This window comes from Desmodus rotundus, chromosome 13 (genome assembly GCF_022682495.2).
Source record: "Desmodus rotundus isolate HL8 chromosome 13, HLdesRot8A.1, whole genome shotgun sequence".
Lineage (NCBI taxonomy): Eukaryota > Metazoa > Chordata > Mammalia > Chiroptera > Phyllostomidae > Desmodus > Desmodus rotundus.
In genome coordinates, this window is record NC_071399.1 from 25,106,274 (window position 1) to 25,118,379 (window position 12,106).

A 12,106-nucleotide genomic window follows, 5' to 3' on the forward strand; every position below is an offset into this window, starting at 1 on the left:
TGAAATATTTTTTTAATTTCAAAATTATTATATACAAAGAACTTTACTCAATGGTAAAGATTGTGAAAAATGTGAATACACAGGAGAGCAGAGCAGATGGTGGACTACTTGCAAGTTTTGACTGGTTCTGGGGCAGGAGAAAAAAACAGATATAAGAACCTAAAGAGTATGTAAGATAGTGGTGGCCACTTTTAAAACCCTCTCCCTAACTTTGGGAAGGACACAGAAATGTATGACGTCCAGTTTCTTCTTAATCTAGTTGAAAGTTAGGCATGGATATGCACTCATTATTCAACTTTGTATCATTGAGAGGCTGGCAAAACAATGGCCATCTAATGAGGGCTCAGTGAAGGTTCATTAAGTTAATTGATATATGATTGAGTTCTTGAATACGTGGTAAGTTCCAAATAGATGTGACAACAGTTCGTGGGGATGAGTGGCCCAGTGTCATCAAGCTTACAGCCAGACTGAGGTCCAAGAATGTGGATTTTACCCTCAAGATTTATTATCAGATCATTTGGCATGGAATAACAATATGACAAAAATATGTGGAACAATCAGGGTGGGAGGGAGGGAGAGCTTGGTACTGGAGGCAAAAAACGTCTTTTAAGAATAGGAAGAAGGGCTAATCTTTTTAAGCAGGACGGATTTTAGGGGAGATGATAAGATTGGTTTGGTGTTTGAAGTCTGAAGAGTTGGTGAGAAATTCACCGGCAAACTCCAGAGGCACCAGCTAGATTTTAGTAGACAGACCAGTTCCAAATTTAGGGAGACCTTGGAAGGTTGCAGCAGCGAGGGATCGTGCACACCGATCCCTGAAACTCCTTGGCTTCACTGGTAAGGCAGATGAGACTCAGCAATGATGGTGTGGTGGTGGTGGCAGTGATGGTGATGGCAGCTAACATTTCTTGAGTGTCAGACCATGAGCTAAGTTCTTTACATACAGAACTGTATCTCACATGATGACAAGGTAAGTTGGTGACTCAAGCCTCCTCTCGCTAATCAGGGCTGATAACACCCTCCCCAGAATTTATGCTATGGAACCTTGGGGAAGCAGCCCGTACTCGGGCCCTGGTGTAGCTCTGAAACGTGGACACCCCTACTTAGAAAGCGCTCCGTTTGTCACAGCAGGATTTACGGGGCAACGCTCCACAGGGAGGGGCAGGCGACCAGGGCCTAGGGGGTACAATCCCGACCTCGGTAGCACCTGGCCGCCCTGGGCAGCAGTCTCTCCCTCGCCAGGGGGCGACTGGGCGGTGCTGGGGCGCGCCCACTCGGGGCAGATGACGCGGCACTGCCTCCCCACCGCACCCGACCCCAAGAAGGCCCCGCCCCACGAAGCCCCCACCCAACACCGCTGGCGCACGACCGCGGAGGGTGCGGCGTGAGATTAGACGCGAGAGGGTGGGGATGGATGCGAGGGGTCACGTCAAAGCGGCGTAGACAAAGGGCGGGCGCGCGCACGTCCTTACGCACGCTCGGCAGGCGGCGGAGGGCCAGGGCGGGAGGCATCCACGCTGCAGGCATCTGGAGTCTCGGATCCTTGAGGTTGGTGAGTGTGACCGAGCCGGCTTCTTCCCGAAGGTCACTGGCCTCAGGGGAGCCACCAGCGGAGCGTGAGGTTGGGGCAGGTGCCCCGCGAGGGGCCTGCGATCCTGGGATGCCGTCCCCATGCCGCCGCCGTCAGGAGACACCATTGCCGCTTCCTGGGGTTGCCCGGCCGGTGGCTGCGTTCCGCCCCCTGAGCCGCAGTGGAACAGTCCGCACCCCTTCCGCGGCCTCCGTGCAGGCAGCCGCGCAGTGTGGCGCCCTCCTCCCGGCTCCCCGGGCTCCTACGGGCCCCTCGGGGTGGACTCTTCGGTCAGCGCGAATCCCAGGGGCCCACGGCACTCCCTCCCTTAGCGCTGGGAGTGCAGCCAGCGAGGCTGAAGGGGGCGTTAGACGTCACGAGGACGTGCCTTCGCCCACAATTTCTTTTCCTGTGTCCTTCGGCTTCCCGGGAATGTGTCTTCTCCCTTCTTGTTCTCCGAAGGAGCCCCAGTTTTTCTTTTTTGACCCCCGAAATTCCTTGCCTGCCTGTTTTGACTTCACGCCCTGCGTGGCATCCTCCTGCCAGAGGGTCTTGTGTATTTCCTCGCTCGCCGTTCCACTTGGGCAGCTGAAAAGTTAGGGAACAAGGACCAGCCGAAACATAGTAGCTCAGTGGAAGAGAGTTCCATACTACTACAGATATTAGTACCTGTCATCGCCCATGCCCTCTGTGCGGTGGATCTTCTCCTTGGTAACCTCAGGATCAGATGAACAATTTCCTTTCTGGTTCCTTTTCCTTAATTTTGGCTGGATTTTGAGTAAGAAATCCAGAAACTCTTCTTAGTTTCATGTCTTGTAGATTCTATCTCAACCCAAGGGAAATGGGGTGAAAAGCACTTATCCTTCTGCCAAAGACTGTAGAAAAGAATCCTCTAATAATGCCAGTTCGTTATTCTTTTCTCACTTTGACAGACTTTTCCAGCTTGGTGGTATGGAGAATTTCAGGTATACAACAGTAGATAGAATGACTACTGAATCAGCAGGTACCCTCCATCCAGCCTCAACAGCTCACGGTGTGGCTAAGCCTGTCCCATCCATTCCCCGCTCCCCTGTGTCTCTGGGATAAATCCTTGATGTCAAAAGTAGCTTGAGATTCAAAATAAAAATCTTGCTATCAAATCAAGTCATAAGGTACTTTTATTGGGACACAGTCTATTATTACAAGTCCTTCAGCTAAGAAACACAGATAGCATTGGAGGAGGACTAGAAAAGGGTATGTAAAATGATCGAGCTGCTGGGGGGCGGGTTAAAACAAAGTCTTTGAGATCTGGATGAGAACTTCCAGGTCATCTTGTCTAAATTTGTCAATTTTGGTGAGCCCTCAAGGTCCAGAGAGGTTCAGTGACTTGGCCAGATCTACAGGGAATAAGAAGATGCACTGAGGCTGGGGAGACATCTCCCAACTCCGCACTCACTTTTTCCAGGGTGCCACACTGCTTGCCTCTAGGTCGTCTTCAGGAAAGAAATGTGTGCAAGGGTTGTGACCGAAAGCTCTCACAGTGAAGGATTGGACGGGTAAATATGAAAAACTTTTCCACCAAGTTCTGGAATACTGTAACTAGGGGCTGTGCCTTAAGTTATTTCTTAAACTACATTTGGAGCAAATATCTAATCATAATTTTTCAGAAACAAGGGAAAATTGTAACCCTAGAGCTAGAATACCAGACCAAGAATAAGAACAAGGTTTTAAAAGATTTAGATAACCATTCTCAGCTATTGAATAGTTTCGAAGGGAAACTGGAATGATTTGGAGTATACCCCAGAGGTTTTGCTTTTGATAGCAGGGAGAACAATAGCCCTCTCCCATAAAACATTCTTGCCATTTACAGATAAGAACCCTGGGGTGGATCAATGGAGGGCTAGGCATTTGTTTTTTCCTCCTTTTTAACAAAACCATGGTATACATTTCCTAGCACACTTATGCTATTAAATTTATCTATCTCAAGAAAGACAGGTAAATTCAGTATTTGTTCTTGTGCCTCAGTTTTCTTATCCTTAATGTGGGGATATTCTACCCCCAAGGAATTCTGTGACCAAGGGAATTTTTGTATACAGAGCTCTTTGAGTTCAGTTTATATAATGTGACATAATTGTTTATAAATTTTCTTTCGGGGCAGACGTTTGTGAGTTTATGATCTAAGTAACAGTAGTTATCACACACACCCAGTTCATGGAAATACCACTGAAATAGTAGCATCTGGGTGTCTTGGACAGTCATCACCCCTGAAGACAAAGGGGTGGGGGAAGATTGTTGTGTGCCTGTTGTTGTGTTTATGTGTTTTGTGTTTATGGAATAAGTGCTGTGGTTAGTCTGTCAAGATTCTAGCCTAACTTGCTGGTTTTTGCTAAAGAAAACCATTTCTCTCATCTGTGTGCACATCACAAACGGTTACCTGTTATTTGAAAAATCTCTTACTTTCTGGAGATAGAAGCTGGAGATTTAAGGTTGAACTGTATTGCGGAATTGTCTCTTCAAGTAAAAGAGCCTCATCGTGGTATGTCATTTACATCTCGCTGTTTCATTATGCCGAAGGGGAGGACTTGACCAAATACCAGCAATTCCATGTGTCACTCCGTTACGCAGTGATGCTCACTATAGCACGATGGATGCTTTGTAAGAGCACAGGATTTTAGAGTTAGGAAAGTTACAAGTTATTGGAGTGTTTCCTAACTCCTTTAAGGTACTCTTTCTCTTTTAAAACACGTACATGCATATATACACATGCCACATAATCACGGGCTTGTCTCCTTTTCAGGGGACACTTTTTAAATTTTGTCTCTTACAGTAGTTGTTACTGTGTTTGGATTGTACCTCTTACTAAACTAAGCTCAAGTTTACACTACTAGAATAATGCTTTGTAAAAAGTAGGAGCATAATACATTTTTGTTGACTTTTTGAATGAAAAAACAAAAACCGATGAGGAAACTTAAATCTAGGGAAGCTGAATGATTCATAGACCAGATAGTAACAGCTGTGACTCAAACCTAAGGCAACTCCTCTGAGTTCCAGGTGGAAATCTCTTCCATTGCACCATCTTAGTCACACCTTGGAGGCATGGGGAGGGAAGAAAGTATTATATGTGTATATATTTTTCTTACCAGTTGGAGGTATATTATTTTCAGGGTCTGCTTTAAAAGTATTTGATCAGTGCTAGACAGTAGAAGTATAAGCCAACTATAAAATAATAGCCACTTTTAAAAAAGGTGAAAACAGTTTTAAGAATACGCAATACAATATACAGATAATAATTTTAAAATACACATTTTATTGAACCCAAATTATCCAGAATATCACTTCAGTATGTACACATTATTAATGAGGACTTACATTCATTTTTTTCACCCTAAGGTGTCGAAACCCAAGGTGCACTTTACAGCACATTTCAGTTCAGACTGGCCACGTTTCAAGTGCTTAGGGGTCCCATGGGGTTAGTGGCTACTGTGTCGGACGGCACAAAGTCACTGTCAGCTGCTCAGAAAGGTTGAGCGTTTTGTGTTGCTGACATTCCGTTCTGAGGTTAGGGTTGTGGTTGTGGTCATTGGTTTTTTTTCTTTCATGTTCTAGTGATTTTTCTTGCACAATTAGGATTATTTCAAGTTTGTGGTGAGTTGAACAAAGAAATATGTTTCATAAATTTTGTGCCTTTGTGACAAAATCCTCTCTCATCCTTTCTTTTTTTGTCTGTGGGATTAGTGTCCTCATTATTTTGCATCTTAACCATTTTTAAGTACAGTTCAGTACATTGCTTTTTCATTTTAAATAATACTGCTTAGTCATTGGAGAAAAAAGCTTGACTTATAAAAAAATGGCTAGTGACAAAATTCAATTAAAGAAAGTCAAAGATTTGGACAGTTCACCAAAGAAGATATGCAGATGGAAAATTAGCACCTGAAAAAGATGTCCAGTATCATTGATCATTAAGGAAATGCAAATTAAAACTATGAGATACCACCTCACATCCATTAGTATGTCTAAAATGAAAGTACTGGTTGTGTCTAGTGTTGGTGAAGTTGTAGAACTTTCATGCACTGCTAGTGAGAACACAAAATGGCACAACTAGTTTAGAAAGCAGTTTGGCAGTCTCATAAAAATCTAAACATACACCTACCTTAGTCTTGGCCATTCTACTCCTTGGTATTTACCCAAGGAAATGAAAGCGTACGTCCACACAAGGCCTTGTATAGATAGCAGCTTTATTTGTAACCGTCCCAAGTTGGAACGACCCAGATATCTGTCAGTAGGTGAATGGATAAGCACTGTGGTGTAGCCAGACAAGGGAGTGCAGCTCAGCAACTAAAAGGAATGAACTACTGACACATGCAGCAACTGGAATGATTCTCAGAATAATTATGCTGAGTGAAAGAAGAAAAAAAAAGGTTTTTAAAGAAAAAAAGGCCAGGAAGTTGCTCCCGGTTACATGTATACAGTATTCAACTGGAAAAGCAACAACTTTGAAGTTGAGCTTTCAGAGCAGCGTTCAAGTTCGGTAATGAAATGTCTTGGGTCTTACAGCACCAGCAAATCAATTTGTTCTTTCTTAAACTGACGGCCCAGAATAATCAAAATATCCTATATTCTTTGTCCTGTTTTTTCTTTCCCAGCTTTTGAAGATTTATGTTGCTTTGGGGTGAACTTGGTACCATGTTACTTATTACCCAGGGCAAGTCAAGTGAGGCCTTTCTGGGCAAGGGTTCGGTCAGAGTGACCTCAGTTAAGATCAGGACCCTGAAACTGACCATATTCCTGGTTTTTTCCTACTGAGTTGAGTTATCCTTTAGCCTAGCCTGGCCTGGCTTTGTCTTGAATGGTTTATTTTATCCAGGATTATGTCGACTATATCTGTATTCTTGGTTTTTCAGCACCTCTGCTTCACTTTAACCTAGTAGATCCAAGTGCTGCCCTGTCTCCTTGGAAATACACTTTTCCTCCTAAGCAGCAGCAGCATATTCAAGAAAATTTCTTATACTCCACTACTCTGATACACTTGATGTTAAATATACCACCACACACATTGCCGTCGTGTTTGTGTACACGTGTATTTGTTAACCGTCACAGCAGAATCGGGGCATTCAGTGGGTCCGCATCCTCACAGTACACTAGGACAAACGGGTGGCTTTCCTCTGAAGTGTAACGCACCCCAAAGCAAATTAGAGGTCAGCCTGGGCAGCAGATCTGAGTTCTGGGTCTGCCTCTGTTACTGGCTAATTCTTTAAATTGTGCCGGTTATTTAACCCTTCCAAGGCTCAGTTATTTGAGCCATAAAAAAGAGGTTGGACTAGATTCTTAATAGTTGACTAATAAAGTTGCAGTTTATTATTTTAATATTATTGCCTCCAGCTTTGTAGTGGTGATTGCTTAGTAGTAACTTGTGTTTATTGAGTACTTTGTGTCAGGCACCGTACTGATCAGTCGATATGCTCAATCTTCCCAGCACCACAGGATACGTATTTCCATTTTACCAATGAGAAAACTGAAGCCTGGAAAGTTGATTTATTTTCCTGAGGTCACACAGCTAGCAAGTAATGGAGGCTGGTTTTGAATACAGATTGTCTGATTCCCTGTATGTTGAGCCATCTTGCTTTACTGCTTCTCTGACATTCTGCTATTTTAAGTAAAGACACAGCCCAAAGCCTTGGATTGGAAAGGAATTTTAAAACCTCTAGTCTGACCACCAGAATGTATCTACCACGCTGCAGAATCCATATATGGGTGAATATCTTCCTGAAGAGTCTATTCTTTTTTGACCAAGTTATCTGAGAGATTTTTTTTTTAAACAACTTCATCAAGATACAATTCACATATTATATAATACACCCATTTAAAGTATACAATTCAGATTTTTATTATAGTCGCAGATACATGTAACCGTCAACACAGTCAATTTTGGAATATTTTCATTAATTCAAAAATAAACCTCATAGCTATTACTCCCTTCTCTGTTTCCCTATTCTCCCCACCCCTAAGTAACCACTAATCTGCCTTCTGTCTCTAATTTAAACTCATATTGTACAATCACATAATATGTCGTCTTTTGTGACTGGTGTCTTTCACTTAGCATGATATTTTTAAGGTGTATCCATATTGTAGTAATTATCAATACTTCGTTCCTTTTTATGGCCAAATAGTATTCCATTTGTCCCTGTAAGAACATAAAAATCTATTCAAGCAAATTTCTTAAACTCCACTATTACCCTCAATTTTTATTAAAGTTTATTTGAGTCAAACAAAGGATACTCCTGGAAGTAGGATCTCAACAGACTGAGAAAAATGCTTCAGAGAAAGGAGGGTAGTAAAATAGATTACATGAAAGAAAGCAAGGCAGGGTTCATAATATGGGATAGTTAAAATTGTGTTCTCTTGAAAGGGGCATTTCAAAGTTGTGTTAACTTAGGGATATGATGGCGATCTGGCTGTGACATCTGTCACCCCATTGATCTCCAGGGTTAATTCAGCTGATCTGGCTGGCTAGGCGGGTGTCCCCTTCCTCCCTCACTGGTCCATGTGCATCCCTCCCAAAGGGTGGAAGGGGACGACCTCCCCAACTAGAGGAGAGGACCAGTCTTCGGTCAAGGGTATACAAGTAGCTGTGCTCCCCTGCTAGAACCACCAAACAAGCTCTCAAAGACGTGTTAACTTAGATGCACAGAAACAATAGACAGGGTTTGCTTAAGGCAAAGGTAGGCCTTTTACAAAAGGTGTATGCCTGCCCTGGCCGGTGGCTCATTTAGTTGGACCATAGTCCTGAAACTGGAAAAGGTCAGTGTTCCAGCAGCCTGTCACTACCAAAACCAGTAAGTAGAGACAAGGATTGAATCTTTATGGGTGCTTTACTCAGCTGCTGGTGATCTGAGAAGGCGACAGGTTATGTACCCTAAAAACCACTTCAACATCTCACCTCACTGACCTTTTTATAAGAAGTAAAGGGTAAGTAAGGGGTTTGGAAAAAAGGTTAATCAGATAAGAGTTACAGTCCTGCAGCGATTTTCCTAGTATTTCTTTATCCGCTGATCAATAGTTCTTTATTTGCGTCACTGGGCCTGGAACACAGTGGCTCAGATACCATCTTGAAGGATTGCAGACCCCTGGGGTACAAAGGTTGAATTCCTGGTTGACTTTTCTGGAGTCAAGTAGGTCATGCATTCCAATTCCTGGAATAACAGCTTTCCACATGCACTAATCACTTAAGCCTGGCAACTATAACTAAAGCTAAAATCTTTAACTCTTGAGTTTCCCTATTAGTTCCATACACCAAAAGGTTGCATGTTCAATTCCCAGTCAGGGCACATACCTAGGCTGGGGGTCAATTCCTAGTTGCAGGAGGCGACTGGTTGATGTTTCTCACATCAGTGTTTCTCTTTCTCTCACCTTCCCCCCTTTTCCTCTTCTCTCCTTCCCCCCATCCCCATATCCTTGGGTGAGGATTAAAAAATAGTAAACTTATATCCTGGGGCATGACTACTCACCATGACTGGCCCAGTGAGGACATGATCAGATCACCTTTTGAGGTTACTTTCCATAGAACCCCTTTTTTCATCCTCACCTTGATGTTTAAGGCAGATTTTGTTCATTCAGTTGATGGACATTTGGGTTGTTTCTGCCTTTTGACAATTAGGAATAATGAAACATTGGCACAATTTTTTTGTGTGGACAGTTTTTTTTTCTTTTAAATATGTACCTAGGAGGGGAAACTGTTGGGCCATATGGTAACTTTGTTTAACCATATATTGCCACCAGCAGTGTGAGGGTTAGGTTCTTAATGAGCTAAAATGTGCACTCCGGTAACGGCCAACCATAATACCAGTTCTCTTGTGTCAGGGTGCCCCGAGCAAATCTGCTTTTTCTAGACAGCCAGCTTGATCTTCAGAGTGCGCTGTCACACTAAATGGCTTCTACCAGTTTTCATGGTCCTGTGACGTAGTTAGATCTCCTCACCAACTCTTATAAATGAACTTCATTTGCTTATGTTCTCTTTTAAGTTAGAGAACTAGTTACATTGTATTACTTACTTAAGGGTAATTGTAATCAAAGATAGATTTGTAATCAAGGTTGTCTTCACAGTTTTCCAGTTGTTCGCTGAGTTATCACTACTGGTAAAAACCCTTGACCCAGTAGTTTGCAACTCTGGCTATCCTTATAATCACCCAAGTGTCTTAAAAACAAATTTAGGTCCTACCCCCAGAGACTCTGATTTACTTCATTTGGGCTGAGACCTAGGTGAGCCAAATGTGCATCCTGGGCAGAGAATCAGTGCAGCCAGTAGTGGCCATGGGAATGGTTCTGTCTGGGTCGTATGAGGGCCCACACTGCTCACATCCGGGCCATCTGGGCATCAATATCTATCTTATTGACTCGGAATTACTGTGACAGCCCTGGCTGGTGTGGCTTAGTGGATTGAGTGCTGACCTGTGAACTAAAGGGTTGCTGGTTTGATTCTCAGTCAAGACACATGCCTGGGTTGCAGGCCAGATACACAGTAGGGGGCATGCAAGAGGTAGCCACACATTGATGTTTCTCTCCCTCCTTTCCCCTCCCTAAAAATACATAAATCTTTTTTTAAAAAATTGCTGTGACAGTCTTAGTCTTTGCCGGAGCACTCACCCAGGTGCTGTCTTTAAGCATGAAACATTTTTTCCTGATTTCTACAGAAGTCTTGTTTCCCTTCAGTGTGGTTTGGTGGTACTGGCTGTAGCTGTTCGGCCTCCCTGTCATGCAGGCCGCGTGTAATTTCTGAATGGGATCAGCACCGTCCAGCCCTTTTAGGGGATTATAAAGTACCTTTAGGGAAGCTGAAGTTGAAACCATCTCTCATTAGTGTACTGTCATAGCTTCTTGGGAAATATCTTCAAATGCCCCTCCTCCTTCCTAGTAGCAGGAGCCTAGAACAGTAATAATAATAGTTAATATATTTTGAACATTTGCCTTGCTCTAGGCACTGTAAAAATGCTTTCCTTTGTTGTCTTGTAATCTCTTGAACATTACTCTTAGTAGGTCTTGTTGAACAGAAGCTTAAGAGATTAAGTAATTTACCTAAAGTCACACTACTAGTTAAGTGATAAAGTCAGAATTCAGATGCTGTTGTGTTTATTTTTTGCACCATGAGACTACTACCTATTCAAAATGATAAATATAATTTTAAAGACACCAAAAAAATAAGTAGTGACCTCTCCCTTCCACTCCTAGAGATGGCTGCTGTAGCCAGTCACTTGTCTATCTTTCCAGACCTGTATCTTTGTGAGGACACGGGAGCTGCACTCCCTCGCAACTGGTATTTATCGTGGCCCTGGTTCTGTATCTGAGTGGGAGATTGTTTCTTAGTGCATATGTATACGTGTGTCCCTTTTTTAACGGATGAATAGTATTCCGTTGTATCCTCTGTTAATGGGTATTAATGTTGCTTTTTCATTACAAACAATGCTTCGGTCAGTAACCTCGCACATAAATCATTTTGCACATGCTTCAGTACAGGATTTCTCATCCTCCGCACCATTGACATTTGGGGCTGGATAATTCTTTTTTTTAAGTATTTATTTATTCATTCATTTGTTTGTTTATTTTGGAGCGAGGGGAAGGGAGGGAGAAAGAGGGAGAGAAACATCAGTGTGAGCGGTTGCCTCTCGTATGCTCCCCAATCAGAGACCAAACCCACAACCCAGGCATGATGCCCAACCAACTGCGTCATAAGGGTGAGGGCAAGGGGCTGGATAATTCTTTGTTGCAGGAGCTAGCCTGGACATTATAGGCTGTTTGGCACACCCCCACCCTCTGCCCTGCATACCAGTAGCACCCCTATCCCGAGCTGTGACAACCGAAACTGTCTGCAGGCACTACCGAGTGTTCCACAAGGAGTGAAAAAGTCGGCCCTGGTTGAGAACCACTGTTCTAATTTATCTTTAGGGTAAATTTTTAGAAGTAGAATTGCTGGAACTAAGGTTATGTATGTGCGTTTAAAATTTTGATGGTGATTGCTAAATTGTTCCCCATAAAGGTTGTACCATTTTACACTCTAGCCAGCAGTAATTAAGGATATTTTCTCATTTTTGTCGATACTGTTGTTTATAAAAGACTTTTTCCTGCCATCTTACAGCAGTTTTAATTCGTATTTCTGTACTTCACAGCTAACATTTTTATTGAGCACATAGTGCTTGCTAGGCACGTAGTATTTTTTGGTTTGTGTGTTTTGTGACAGACTTTGAAATAATTTCCTCTCCAGTCTAGCCCTCTTAAAGTTTGGTACCAAGAACTGAAGTCAGTACTCTGGGTTTCTTCTGATCATAATGAAATGATAACCCACACCATTTATTGAGATGTCGTGTGTGACAGGCATTCTGCTTCGTATGCTTTAAAAATGCATGATCCCTGTGTGACCTAAGTGTTTATTTGTAAATACATGCCAGATCTTTTTCGTTTTGAGTTGGCGCGTAGCATCTCTCTGGACATAGTTTGGTAATCCTGGTCTCCTGAAGTAGATGTGTCACCAGAAGCTAACCGAAAAGTATTTGATTCTGCAGTTAGGAA